This window comes from Schistocerca cancellata, chromosome 10 (assembly GCF_023864275.1).
Source record: "Schistocerca cancellata isolate TAMUIC-IGC-003103 chromosome 10, iqSchCanc2.1, whole genome shotgun sequence".
NCBI classification, from domain to species: Eukaryota; Metazoa; Arthropoda; class Insecta; order Orthoptera; family Acrididae; genus Schistocerca; species Schistocerca cancellata.
The window spans coordinates 165,416,524-165,432,424 of record NC_064635.1 but is presented as its reverse complement, the minus strand read 5'-3'; the positions used below and the strand labels follow the sequence as shown (position 1 = coordinate 165,432,424).

At 43.4% G+C, this 15,901-nt stretch overlaps 1 non-coding gene across 1 annotated transcript; it reads left to right on the top strand.

The window, feature by feature from the left end:
- The first annotated feature begins 521 nt into the window (after positions 1-521).
- On the top strand, positions 522-596 carry Trnas-uga (transfer RNA serine (anticodon UGA)). Its single transcript has one exon. It is a non-coding gene; the product is annotated as a tRNA-Ser (tRNA).
- The last annotated feature ends 15,305 nt before the right edge of the window (positions 597-15,901 follow it).

The following is a 15,901-nucleotide window of genomic DNA, read 5'->3' as shown; positions in this document are numbered from 1 at the left end:
GGGTAACGTTAAGATTTGTTCTGGCCAGTGATAGCCTGGTCTCTTACCGCAGAGGTTGGAGTATCTGAAATGGCGGAAATTACGAGAAGGGGCGGGAACGTATGGTATCCCTGCGGCCAGGAAGCCGTGGCTTCAAACTGATAGTAATTGCTGAGCAGCCTTTCACCATCTTGAACATTATTGGGAATAATTAATCATGGATCTGGAATATTACTCCGCCCTCACAGGTTTATGCAGGCCCAAGTTGTCTCCGAGTGCCATCGAAACTGATTTAGTTCATTTATCGGTCAGTTACTTTCACTGATTTTTGAATTAATAGTATCAGCAACCTCTGACCTACATATCGTCTGCAGAATGAGATTTTCACTCTGCAGCGGAGTGTGCGCTGATATGAAACTTCCTGGCAGATTAAACCGTGTGCCCGACCAAGACTGGAACTCGGGACCTTTGCCTTTCGCGGGCAAGTGCTCTACCAACTGAGCTACCGAAGCACGACTCAAGCCCGGTACCGGAGTGAGTCGTGCTTCGGTAGCTCAGTTGGTAGAGCACTTGCCCGTGAAAGGCAAAGGTCCCGAGTTCGAGTCTCGGTCGGGCACACAGTTTTAATCTGCCAAGAAGTTACTTATCGTCTGATCTGTAATGTGCGGTCAGAATTATAAACGAAATTCCATTTTATCACTCTAACTTTTTCTGGATGAGAACTTGGTAGGTCGCTGGAGGGAGTTGGCACCACATCTCCACTCCATCGGGTCACCTAATTCCGGGAAGGGGAGCAATGAGCTCTGACGCCACATTCAGTCACATCCCAAATGTGTTAGATAAGGTTCAGACCTGGCGAGTTCGGAGGCCATAACATAAATTGGAACTCGCCACTGTGTCCCTCGAACCACTCCGTCACACTCCTGGGCTTCTGACATCACGCATTATCTTGCTGAAATGTGCCACTGATGTCAGGAAATATTATCGTCATGAAGGGATGTACGTAGTCTGAAACCAGTGTACGATACTCCTTGGCCGTCATTGTGCCATGCACGAGCTCCACTGGACCCATGGATGACCACGTGAATGTTACCCAGAGCATAATGGAGCCGCCGCCAGCTTGACTCGATCGCATTGGTATGATGACGAAGTTACCGGGATTCATCAGGCCATGCAATGCTCTGCCACTGGGCCAACGCCCAGTGCTGTTGGCTACGTTCCCATTTCAGTCGTAGCTGCCGATGTCCTGGTGTTAACATTGGCCTGTGTCGTCGGCTGCGGAGTCTCATCGTTAGGTGTGTTCGGTGCACTGTGTGTTCAGACACACTTGTATTTTTTTTTTTGGTCATCAGTCTACTGACTGGTTTAATGCGACCCGCCACGAATTCCTTTCCTGTGCAAACCTCTTCATCTCAGAGTAGCACTTGCAAACTACGTCCTCAATTATTTGCTTGACGTATTCCAATCTCTGTCTTCCTCTACAGATTTTGCCCTCTACAGCTCCCTCTAGTACCATGGAAGTCATTCCCTCATGTCTCAGCAGATGTCCTATCATCCTGTCCCTTCTCCTTATCAGGGTTTTCCACATATTCCTTTCCTCTCCGATTCTGCGTAGTACCTCCTCATTCCTTACCTTATCAGTCCACCTAATTTTCAACATTCGTCTATAGCACCACATCTCAAATGCTTCGATTCTCTTCTGTTCCGGTTTTGCCACAGTCCATCTTTCACTACCATACAATGCTGTACTCCAGACGTACATCCTCAGAAATTTCTTCCTCAAATTAAGGCCGGTATTTGATGTTAGTAGACTTCTCTCGGCCAGAAATGCCTTTTTTGCCATAGCGAGTCTGCTTTTGATGTCCTCCTTGCTCCGTCCGTCATTGGTTATTTTACTGCCTAGGTAGCAGAATTCCTTAACTTCATTGACTTCGTGACCATCAATCCTGATGTTAAGGTTCTCGCTGTTCTCATTTCTACTACTTCTCATTACCTTCGTCTTTCTCCGATTTACTCTCAAACCATACTGTGTACTCATTAGACTGTTCATTCCCTTCAGCAGATCATTTAATTCTTCTTCACTTTCACTCAGGATAGCAATGTCATCAGCGAATCGTATCATTGATATCCTTTCACCTTGTATTTTAATTCCACCCCTGAACCTTTCTTTTATTTCCATCATTGCTTCCTCGATGTACAGATTGAAGAGTAGGGGCGAAAGGCTACAGCCTAGTCTCGCACCCTTCTTAATACGAGCACTTCGTTCTCGATCGTCCACTCCTATTATTCCCTATTGGTTGTTGTACATATTGTATATGACCCGTCTCTCCCTATAGCTTACCCCTACTTTTTTCAGAATCTCGAACAGCTTGCACCATTTTATATTGTCGAACGCTTTTTCCAGGTCGACAAACCCTATGAACGTGTCTTGATTTTTCTTTAGCCTTGCTTCCATTATTAGCCGTAACGTCAGAATTGCCTCTCTCGTCCCTTCACATTTCCTAAAGCTATACTGATCGTCACCTAGCGCATTTTCAATTTTCTTTTCCATTCTTCTGTATATTATTCTTGTAAGCAGCTTCGATGCATGAGCTGTTAAGCTGATTGTGCGATAATTCTCGCACTTGTCAGCTCTTGCCGTCTTCGGAAATGTGTGAGTGATGCTTTTCCGAAAGTCAGATGGTATGTCGCCAGACTCATATATTCTACACACCAACGTGAATAGTCGTTTTGTTGCCACTTCCCCCAATGGTTTTAGAAATTATGATGGAATGTTACCCATCCCTTCTGCCTTATTTGACCCTAAGTCCTCCAAAGCTCTTTTAAATTCCGATTCTAACACTGGATCCCCTATCTCTTCTAAATCGACTCCTGTTTCTTCTTCTATCACATCAGACAAATCTTCACCCTCATAGAGGCTTTCAATATATTCTTTCCACCTTTCTGCTCTCTCCTCTGCATTTAACAGTGGAATTCCCGTTGCACTCTTAATGTTACCACCGTTGCTTTTAATGTCACCAAAGGTTGTTTTGACTTTCCTGTATGCTGAGTCTGTCCTTTCGACAATCATATCTTTTATCTTTTTCGATGTCTTCACATTTTTCCTGCAGCCATTTCGTCTTAGCTTCCCTCCACTTCCTATTTATTTCATTCCTCAGCGACTTGTATTTCTGTATTACTGATTTTCCCGGAACATGTTAGTACTTCCTCCTTTCATCAATCAACTGAAGTATTTCTTCTGTTACCCATGGTTTCTTCACAGCTACCTTCTTTGTACCTATGTTTTCCCTCCCAACTTCTGTTATGGCCCTTTTTAGGGATGTCCATTCCTCTTCAACTGTACTGCCTACTGCGCGATTCATTATTGCTGTATCTATAGCGTTAGAGAACTTCCAACTTGTACTCCACCCAGCATTAAATTCTGATGTTAGTTCCGCCGCAGTTCGCAGCCTGTTCTGTTTTACCAGTCTTCCCACCCGACAACGTCCGAAATCTGTAAATAGGGGTGCCGACCAATAAAAAAAAAAAAAAGGTTCAAATGGCTCTGAGCACTATGGGACTCAACTTCTGAGGTCATTAGTCCCTAGAGCTTAGAACTAGTTAAACCTAACTAACCTAAGGACATCACACACATCCATGCCCGAGGCAGGTTTCTAACCTGCGACCGTAGCGGTCTCGCGGTCCCAGACTGCAGCGCCTAGAACCGCTCGGCCACTTCGGCCGGCGCCGACCAATCCCACCTCGACTGGAAGTCGTTCCACATTGGTTTCGTCACGTGTTGAAGACATTCACCATGGCACTCCTCGAACACCTCGTGATTTCCGAAATGCTCTTGCCTAGCCTCTGGACCATCACAATCTTCCCTCGGTCACTCAGATAGATCGCGCCCCTTCCCCATTGTACACACGGGCGGGCATCAGGCTACCTGATACAACATGTACCGTGCGTGTGAGCGACTGGCAGTCATTCCCCGCGAGGTGACGCTGCTACCGCCTCGACAGGTGTCTGTCTATATTAGGTCGGTGGTTATAACGTTCTGGCTGATAATTGTATTGCTTTGCTCGTGTATTCAAGAACTTTTGAATATTGTAAAAAGTGTATCGTTGCGTTGAGAAAAACATACCTGCTCCAGTATCTAGGTTGATACAAAGAGGTTTCCCCCCACACTAACAGAATTACACAGTCTGGTCACTTTAATGTGACCGCCTCTCAAGAGTCCAGATAACTACTGTTGTGGGTTGGCAGGAGAGCCAACACCGGGTACAAGAGAAGCCGAAAGGCACGCAGGCTGGCGTGAGGTCTGGAACAGGACAAGGAAATAAGACTTTAGAAAAACGGATGTAGCTGGTGGAATACTTAACTTCAATCCATAAATGATGAGCGTCGCTCTTGACGGTACAAGATTACAGTATCAATAGTAACTGGTACTGGCGCCTTGCTAGGTCGTAGCAAATGGCGTAGCTGAAGGCTATGCTAACTATCGTCTCGGCAAATAAGAGCGTATTTTGTCAGTGAACCATCGCTAGCAAAGTCGGTTGTACCACTGGGGCGAGTGCTAGGAAGTCTCTCTAGACCTGCCGTGTGGCGGCGCTCGGTCTGCAATCACTGATAGTGGCAACACGCGGGTCCGACGTATACTAACGGACCGCGGCCGATTTAAAGGCTACCACCTAGCAAGACTGGTGTCTAGCGGTGACACCACAAGCACCTTTTGCAGGACGCAGCGCCCTGAGACGCGCATTGAGAGAGTTAATGAGGCTGTAGGTCTAGAAGATACCATCAGGGATGTGAAGCCATGACAGTCCAATGCCGTGGATAGCTGCGCTAAGTTACTCGGCTGAGGATTCATGTCATGAACAGCCCGATCCAGGTGGTCCGACAAATTCTCCATTGGGTTTATATCTGGCGAGTTTGGTGGCCGGGAGAATACGGTAAACTCGTCCTGGTGTTCTGTGAGCCACGCACGTACGCTGCGAGCTGTGTGATACGTTGCATTGCCCTGCTGGCGTTTGCTGTGTTGGGCGCTTTCCGTTGATTTTCAATCCCGAGGTCATTCCATCATATGTCATTTTGATTTTCGTACGACAGTTTAAAGGAGAAACCGCAGCACAATCTTCCTCAGTGAAAAAATATTCGTAAAAAAGAAATTTAGTATTTGGGGCCCAGCCATCCCGAAGCCATTAAGGAGGGAGGGATATTTTGGTCCAAAATATCGATTTTTCAAAAATATTATTTTCTTGATTTACACAGTTTAATCTATGTTGTGTAAATTTTATCGTGACAGCAGCTTTAGAAGTTCCTTTAAATTATTAAACTGATTAACTGTGCACTGGCGGCCACTCTCACCTCTTCCGGCATTTGGGAAACTGCTTGCTTCAGCGCAGTTTTTGACAATGTGAAGGCTGTTTTCTTTTGATGTCTTTGGCTGACATCTATATCTCTGGCTGACAAATATATCTTTGCCTCAAAACTTTCTTGCATGTGGTTTACCTACGATTTGATAATACTAACACATATTAGTTGATGGAAGGTTGAATTCGCAAACCTGTCCGTGGAAGTCGAGATTTATGCATAATGCGTGGTGTGAAGACTGTGTTTAGGAAACGGAGGTTTCATGGAAATCGGTTTACCAACAAAAAAGAGGAAGCAGCTCTAAACGAAGAACATAAGCTCTCAGCTTCAGCCTCGAAACTTGGGACAGGAGTTATTGTACAGGTGCGTGAATGACGTTCATATTGATTCCACTGGATTCAAACTTCTTGATTTCTCTGCCAGGCTATAAAGTCTTAATGTTGAAGTGTTAGCTGTAAAAATACGGAATGCATTATTGTTGTTGAGGAAAGAAGACTGGTAATAGCTTGTGATTTTAAATTAATTTGTGATTCGTATGACTATGAATTTTCACTTTCCTTCTACAACAGAAAACTGACAGTGGTACGTATGAAAGCAATTTTAAGTTAGCATATGCTCTGAGGTGCCTTGGGCAGAGCAGGGAAGGGGGTTTTCTGAACATGCCAACACCTTATGCAAGGTTTGGAAAAAAAATAAAGAAATGTCTGATGTTGTATGCCATACTGCCGAAATTTCTATGAAGAAAACAGTGGAGGAACTGGTGGAAATAAACCAAAAAGGAATAAATCCTGTCACCCTTGCTGAGCAAATATATCTTCCTACCTTTCTTAACATTCCTTGCAAGACCCGTCGTCATAGATTCTGTCACAACGTTATGATCACTGATACCTTCCTCTACGTTCAACTGCAAACCCTCGATAAGTACAGGAGGTCTGAGACATTACCCACACGAGTTAATTCTCTAAGTATCTGCTCAAGGTAATTTTCGGGCAACACGTCCAGAACAGTGGCACACGATTCCCTGTCTCTGGCACCAGTTTTGATGGCATAACACTCCCAATCTATACCTTGCAAGTTGAAGTCACCCCCTATTACAACGGCATGATCAGGAATATTGCTAATGATATTCTGCAAGCTCCGTCTGAAGCGCTCTACAACTACAGATACTGACCCAGGTGGTCTATAAAAGCATCCGATCACCATTTTTCACCATTCTTTGATACTGAGTTTGACCCAGATTGATTCGCATTCGCAATCCGTGATAACCTCGCTAAATTTAATCGAATTTTTACGGCAATAAACACACCGCCACCATTGGCGACTAACCTATCCTTACGATAAATATTCCAGTCTGAGCTTAAGATTTCGTGGTCATTGACGTCTGGTTTCAACTAGCTTTCTGTTCCCAATCCTGTGCATTACAACCTTTAATAATCGATACTAATTCTGGGACATTTCCTGCAATATTATGATATTCTACGTCACATTGTTCGGGAGATATGACGTCATAAAACATTTAGATGTTCGAGGAACCAGATTTTCTTAAAACGGAGCGGAAATTAGTCACACTGGACTCAACAACAGTTTGATATGGAGAGCACTCGAGTACTTTGCGACGTCCAAGAAAATTTAAACACAATTTCAAACCTGTTCTAGACTTTTTCTCTCACGTAGCACTACGAAATGATGGTGTTTTGCCACATGTGAGCCGGTCGTGGTGGCCGAGCGGTTCTAGGCGCTTCAGTTTGGAACCGCGTGGCTGTTACGGTCGCAGGTTCGAATCCTACCTCGGGCATGGATGTGTGTGATGTCCTTAGGTTAGTTAGGCTTAAGTAGTTCTAAGTTCTAGGGGACTGATGATCTGAGATGTTAAGTCCCATAGTGCTCAGAGCCATTTGAACCATTTTTTGGTTCAAATGGTTCAAATGGCTCTGAGCACTATGGGACTCAACTTCTGAGGTCATTAGTCCCCTAGAACTTAGAACTAGTTAAACCTAACTAACCTAAGGACATCACAAACATCCATGCCCGCGGCAGGATTCGAACCTGCGACCGTAGCGGTCTTGCGGATCCAGACTGCAGCGCCTTTAACCGCACGGCCACTTCGGCCGACATTTTTTGCCACATGTGAGAACTACTCATCAAAGAAACGGCTCTTTTTCTCTTCTTCTTCTTCTTGTTTTGTGGAGGGGGCGGGAGGGGGGAAGGGATGTGACTGCAATCTGTGCAAGTTCTGTAGAAAGTTGTGAGGAGGGAGCGTGGGGCGTGCTTGGGTAGCTCAGATGATAGAGCACTTGCCCGCGAAAGGCAGAGGTCCCGAGTTCGAGTCCCGGTCCGGCACACAGTTTTAATCTGCCAGGAAGTTCCACATCAGCGCACACTCCACTGCAGAGTGGAAATCTCATTCTGGAAACATCCCCTAGGCTGTGGCTAAGTCATGTCTCCGCATTATCCTTTCTTCAGGAGTGCTAGTTCTGCAAGATTCGCAGGAGAGCTTCTGTATAGTTTGGAATGTAGGAGACGAGGTACTGGCAGAAGTAAAGCTGTGAGGACGGGGCGTGAGTCTTGCTTGGGTAGTTCAGATGGTAGAGCAGTTGCCCGCGAATGGCAAAGGACCCGAGTTCGAGTCTCGATCCGGCACACAGTTTTAATCTGCCAGGAAGTTTCAAGTTCTGTAGAACTTTGATCATTTATGATCAATATTTCAGTCCTGAAGCTGAACGTTTCATGTTGACAGCTCTTGTAATCAGAAATCTTCGTAGGTGAAGGTTGAGAATAAAATGTTGGTAAGACATAACAATTTTAATTCGTGTATTTCGAGAACTATTGGACAGCACCTGGTACATATCATGTTTTCTGTTCACCAACTGCGATGCCACGAAATGTCCATTATTGTCGTCAGCAAGCTCAACGGAGGAATAAAACCATCGGGGCCGGTGCCACTGCCTCGCGTGTGGCGGTCTTAAGACGGCGAGCCCTTCGTGGCTGAGCTCCTTTCGCGACCCGCTGCCCCTACCCCCGCCTTCGCCGCCCCCGCCGGCGTTCGCGCACTTGACAAATGGCGGAGACAGTGCAGACAAATGACGGGCGCTTGCCTGCAGCCGGCGGGGACGTCCGGAACGCGCAGACACCGACAGCGTCCGCGAGATGGCTGGTGTGGGTGGTCGCAGACGCACCCACCCACCCACCCAGCTACCCACCCACAGTGTGCTCATCTCATCTGCCCGGCCCATCATCGCTGTATACGTCACGGCGACGCTGTGCCATCCCCACGATCGTAGCGTCTCAATGCGAGTGCACTTTCCGTAGATGGAGTATGTCGGGATCGATAAACAATAAATCGCCTACTGTCATAAAAAAAATGAAAAATTGGGAAAATGGGTTCCATTCCATACTGGGCGCCTGGCACAGCAACCGGTTATGACTTTCTTGAAATAAAACAGTCTCGTTTGCTAAATCTCATTTCGTTTACAGGAAATGACGTGTTCCGCCCTCTTGGGACATCATCAGACTGGCGTAAAAATTAATGTGGAAAACCAAAATTCGTCCATTAATACCCCAAAATGGCAGTTACTTTTCACATCTGGGTTAACGTAGATGATATACTTTTCACATCTACGTCATTACTCTGCTATTCACAATGAAGTGCCTGGCAGAGAGTTCAATTAACCACATTCAAACTATCTCTCTACCGTTCCACTCTCGAACGGCGCGCGAGAAAAACGAGCGCTCAAATTTTTCTGTACGACCGCAGATTTCTCTTATTTTATCGTGATGAGAATTTCTCCCTATATAGGTTGGTGCCAACAGTATGTTTTCGCAGTCGGAGGAGAAAACTGGTGATTGAAATTTCATGAGAAGATTCCGTCGCAACGAAAAACGCCGTTGTTTTAATGATTGCCATGCCAATTCACGTATCATGTCAGTGGACTATCTCCCCTATTTAGCGATAATACGAAACAAGCCGCCCATCTTTAAACTTTTTCGATGTCATCCGTGAGTCCCACACCGAATGGTAGTACTCCAGAATAAGGCGGACAAGCGTGGTGTGAGCAGTTTCTTTAGTAGGCCTGTTGCACCTTCTAAGTGTTCTGCCAATGAATCGCAGTCTTTGGTTTACTCTACCCACAACATTATCTGTATGATCATTCCAGATGATCATTCCAATTTAGGTTATATGTGACTGTAATCCATAAGTATTTAATTGAATGTACAGCCTTCAGATTTGTGTATCTTATCGCGTAATCGAAATATAGCGGATTTCTTTTAGTATCATGTGAAAAACTTCACACTTATCTTTACTCAGGGTCATCTGCCACTTTTCGCACCACACATGTATCTTATCTTTTGCAATTCGTTTTGGTCATCCGATGACTTTACAGGACGGTAAATGACAGCATCATCTGCAAACAATCTAAGACGGCCACTGAGATTGTCTTCTTTGTCGTTAATGTACATCAGAGGGCCTATTACACTTCATTAGGGAACGCCGGATATTATTTCTGTTTTACTCGATGACTTTCCGTCTTTTACTACGAACTGTGATTTTTCTCACGGGAAATCACGAATCCAGTAGCACAACTGAGGCGATATTCCACAGGCACACAGTATGGTTAGAAGACGCTTGTGAGGAATGGTGTCTAAATACTTCTGGAAATCTAAAAATATGGAATCAATATGACATGCCCTGTCGACAGCACTCATTACTTCATGAGTATAAAGAGCTAGTTGTGTTTAACAAGAGCGATATTTTCTGAATCCGTGCCGACAATGTGTCAATAAATCTTTATTTTTTCGAGGTAGTTCATAATGTGCGAACACAGTATATGTTCCAAAACCCTACGGAAAATCGGCGTTAGTGATAGGGGCCTGTAATTCAGCGGATTACACATATTTCCCTTTCTGGGTATTGGTGTGACTTTCCAGTCCTTAGGTACGGAACTTTCTGTGGACGAGCGTTGTATATAATTGCTAAATATGGAGCTATTGCATCATCACATAATTTTATAACGACGATGGTTTCTTATAACATTTTATATGGAGCTATTGCATCATCACATAATTTTATAACGACGATGGTTTCTTATAACATTTTATATGGAGCTATTGCATCATCACATAATTTTATAACGACGATGGTTTCTTATAACATTTTATATGGAGCTATTGCATCAGCACATAATTTTATAACGACGATGGTTTCTTATAACATTTTATCTGATGATGCCTCAGAAGGGAGAAACGCGTCATTTCCTGTAAATAAAGAAGATTTCGCAACCAAGACTGTCTTATTTCAAGGAATCATGAGAAACTGTAGCCAATTCTTCTTCATCATATCCATTCCCCTTTCGGAACTTCTCACTGTTTCGTCTTGACGTGGTGTGTCCGACGCATACTGTGATGGTGTAGTACTAACACTTTTAATCTTCCTGATAAACTACGTCTACATCTACATAAACAGTGCATGGCGGAGGTATCTTGCACCGCTGCTAATCAGCCTCTCTCCAGTTCCAGCTGTAAATTTACGGAGCGTAGAACGACTATCAACATGCCTCCGTTCGAGCCCCGATTTCTCTTGCATTCGCAGACCTTACCCAAGATGTACAATGATGGCAGTAGGACTACTCTGCAGTCCGTAGCAAGTGCTGCTTCTGTAAACTTTCCCAGTAATCTTTGGCGAAGAGAACGTCTTCTTCCCTCCAGGTATATCCCATTCGAGATCACGAAGCTTTTCTGTAAAATTCACGTGTTGATCGAATTTCCTGGTGACAGGCCTAACAGCACGCCATTGAATTTGTTGGATTCCTACTTTTAATCCCCCGTGGTGGGGACCCAAAACGCACAAGCAGTTCTCAATAATGTGACGCTCGTGAGAAAAGTAATGAGGCTGAATTTCTATCTATCGAAGTTTTTATTTGTTTAATTATCTATTTTCAAGCGGCAATATTGCCAACTTCAAAGTAGTTTGATTGAATTTTCTCATTTTGAGAGAGTCAAAGACCGACTTGTCTAATGGTCAAAAGCCATTCAGCACCCAAGATCGCATAAAAAAAATGTGTGTTTGAAAAAGAGCTCCCTCGAGAATGATATAGATACAGTAAAGACCATTGTGATAAGCAATGGCTACACACCCAAAGCAATTGATAATGTAAACAGGCAAATACACAAAAGCAAGGCAACGAATGGCTTCGCTGTGAAACAAGGGAAAATATTCAACAGCATCCTATGCCTGGGCCCCATGTCACAAAAAATCGCTAAACTTTTCTTTAAAAAAAAGAGGCAAATCTAACATATGCATTCTCAACTAATAATAAGTTCGGAAACTTACTCGTCCATCACGTAAAATCAAATGCGCAAACGTATAACAACAACAGCGGAGTGTACAAAGTATCATGCCCCAATTGTCCTGCCTTCTATATGGGGAAAACAGGCAGAAACTTCAAAACCCGTATTCAAGAACACGTAACTGCTTTCAGGCACAACCACTTAAAAAAATCAGTCATTGCACAACAATGTTGCAAACGAAACGTGTCATCAACAGTCTAGAAAGCAATTTGATAGCACTACATAATGAACCCAATGGTAAGAAATGGTTCAAATGGCTCTGAGCACTATGGGACTTAACTTCTAAGGTCATCAGTCCCCTAGAACTTAGAACTACTTAAACCTAACTAACCTAAGGACATCACACACATCCATGGCCGAGGCAGGATTCGAACCTGCGACCGTAGCGGTCACGCGGTTCCAGACTGAAGCGCCTAGAACCGCACGGCCACATCGGCCGGCCCAATGGTAAGACCCTAAATCTATTAGAACAACTGGAGATATATCTCCACGAAATAAAAAACACGTAACTATGTTAAATGAACAAACTGATTTCGCAAGTCACAGTTATTTCAGACATTTTAATTAAATTTGATAATTATATCTTTAACACTACGAATAAATTCATCTATGAACACACCATTGAAGTGTTATAAATAAATAACTATCTATATATATACCGGTATATACAGGGTGGTCCATTGATCGTGACCGTGAAAATATCTCACGAAATAAGCGTCTAACGAAAAAACTACAAAGAACGAAACTTGTCTAGCTTGAAGGGGGAAACCAGATGGCGCTATGGTTGGTCCGCTAGATGGCACTGCCATAGGTCAAACGGATAACAACTGCGTTTTTTTAAATAGGAACCCCCATATTTTATATCATATTCGTGTCGTACGTAAAGAAATATGAATGTTTTAGCTGGACCACTTTTTGTGCTTTGTGATAGGTGGCGCTGTAATAATCACAAACATATGGCTCACAATTTTAGACGAACTGGTGGTAACAGGTAGATTTTTTAAATTAAAATACAGAATATAGGTACGTTTGAACGATTTATTTCGGTTGTTCCAATGTGATACGTGTACCTTTGTGAGCTTATCATTTCTGAGAACGAATGCTGTTACAGCTTGATTACCTGTAAATATCACATTAATGCAATAAATGCTCAAAATGATGTCCGTCAACCTCAATGCAATACGTGTAACGACATTCCTCTCAACAGCGAGTAGTTCGCCTTCCGTAATGTTCGCACATACATTGACAACGCGCTGACGCATGTTGTCAGGCGTTGTCGGTGGATCACGATAGCAACTATCCTTCAACTTTCCCCACAGAAAGAAATTCGGGGGCGTCAGATCCGGTGATCGTGCGGGCCATGGTATGGTGCTTCGACGACCAATCCACCTGTCACGAAATATGCTATTCAATACCGCTTCAACCGCACGTGAGCTATGTGCCGGACATTCATCATGTTGGAAGTACATCGCCATTCTGTCATGCAGGGAAACATCTTGTAGTAACATCGGTAGAACATTACGTAGGAAATCAGCATACACTGCACCATATAGATTGCCATCGATAAAATGGGGGCCAATTATCCTTCCTCCCATAATGCCGCACCATACATTAACCAGCCAAGGTCGCTGATGTTCCACTTGTCGCACCCAACGTGGATTTTCCGTTGCCCAATAGTGCATATTATGCCCGTTTACGTTACCGCTGTTGGTGAATGACGCTTCGTCGCTAAATAGAACGCGTGCAAAAAATCGCCCCGTAATTTCTCTTCTGCCCTGTGGCAGAACTGTACACGACGTTCAGAGTCGTCGCCATGCAAATCCTGGTGCACATAAATATGGTAGGGGTGCAATCGATGTTGATGTAGCATTCTCAACATCGACGTTTTTGAGATTCCCGATTCTCGTGCAATTTGTCTGCTACTGATGTGCGGAGTAGTCGCGACAGCAACTAAAACACCTTCTTGGGCATCATCATTTGTTTCAGGTCGTGGTTGACGTTTCACATGTGGCTGAACACTTCCTGTCTCCTTAAATGACGGCGAACGGTCCGGACACTTGGATGATGTCGTCCAGGATACCGAGCAGCATACATAGCACACGTACGTTGGTAATTTTGATCACAATAGCCATACATCAACACGATATCGACCTTTTCCGCAATTGGTAAACGGTCCATTTTAACACGGGTAATGTGTCACGAAGCAAATACCGTCCGCAATGGCGGAATGTTACGTGATACCACGTACTTATACGTTTGTGACTATTACAGCGCCATCTATCACAAAGCGAAAAAAGTGGCCCAACTAAAACATTCATATTTCTTTACTTACTACACTAATATGTAATAAAAATGGGGCTTCCTATTTCAAAGAAAACGCAGTTGATATCTGTTTGACCTATGGCAGCCTCTTATAGCGGGCCAACCATAGCGCCATCTGGTTTCCTGCTTCAAACTAGACGAGATTCGTTCTTTGTAGTTTTTTCGTTTGATGCATATTTCGTGAGATATTTCGCCCGGTCACTATCATCGGACCACCCTGTATATTGTGTGAAGACATAATGTTATTTTGTGTGTAACTTCAGGACAGAATCAGAGATTGATTGCATTATCCTATAGTAACAAGTCACCAAATACCTGATATTCTTTGAACATGGAGTAGCAGATTAATTTATTTGAGATTGTAGGAAGCCACTATCATTTCCGCGCGTTTTCATGACCGCGATGCAAACATACCCAGATCGACACTAAGGTACCAAAAGATTTGCTGACCTTAAAAGAAGTCAACACTACACAATTGAAAAGGATTTTTTGAGAAATGATAGGAAAACGATAATGTTCCTCCTGCCTCAATGCTGCTTTTGGTCCATCAGCGTGATCGTAATTTCTGGAGATAAACTGATACAAAAATAGTAATATTCAAATAATCAGGAGATGGAGACACTTAAGGACAATTTGTCTAAATAAGCACACTTCATATATAACACACATTTTTTAATGTTACGTACCTTTTCATATTACAGTTACAGTAGCTTGTGCGTATAAACAAAAGCTTTGCACATCACAGGCAATATTTGAGATTAATGTCCTCTTGATCACCTGCTCGTAATTAATTACATAAAACTATATGTTTTCTGATTGAGGAAACAATTAGCACATTTACAGACTATTCTGCACAAATTATAAAATACAGATTGCAGAACACAGCAAGTCCGCGTCCTCCTTTTATGGAATAGAAACAGTTAAAGGTGAAGCGCAGAAGGCCTCGTTTGTCTTGAAACAACAGAATTCTTTTTATATCGTTAATCGATACGTGTACGTAGAGATTTACAGCCTCCGCGCGGGAGCGGCAAAGATAAATAATAGTAGATTCTGTCGCTGCTATGCGACGGTTCATTTCTTTTACATTACAATTGTTAGAGAACTTCAGGCCATCAGGCATTTACTATTGAGTGTATACTAATGTTCGTGCGGCGAAAATTACCAATATTACACCATGTACAAAAACATCTGTGAAGTGGTTACAGACATGTGTATACAAATGTGGGATCTAGTGAAGCAGGGGATACAACCTGTCGGCTTTGATCAATGACGTCATACATTAGTCACAGATAGTAATGTCTTCACTTCGAGGCATAGATAATAAAGCAGTTCTGTGTTCTGGATAAGCGCTATCATCGCACATTAAAATAATTATTCGTAATGATATTGAGGTAATTTGGAGTATTAGTTTGTTATTGTAGAACAATTTTTAGTGTCTTATTTTCGTTTATAGGAATGGATTTGTCTGTTTGTGGGTATGTAATTTTCGTTACTGTTTGTCTAGGCGAGCTTCGGTTATTCCTCGATATTTCCGTGTGGTAAGTTCACTTTCCCATTAGCTTCTTTCACTGTATTTCACTATTTTGACATATTTCACTGTTTCATTGCACCAATGTGTGTATTTTCGTGTTGTGAAGTGCGTAACAGAAATTTCTCAGCTGTCGATCTTCTTTCGTTTCCCAGCACTAGTATCAGTACGACATTTTCGAATGTGTACTTGCTATATTACAGGCGAAACCCCTGACACAACTACGACTTGTACCTCGTTCTTCACTTCGCCTTTATACTGACGACACAACTAAAATTTGTACCCCGTCCTTCATTTCGCCCTTACACTGACACAATATATGTCAATTGGCGAGCAAGATACAAATGTTGCATATACCTATATAGCTCAAGTAAC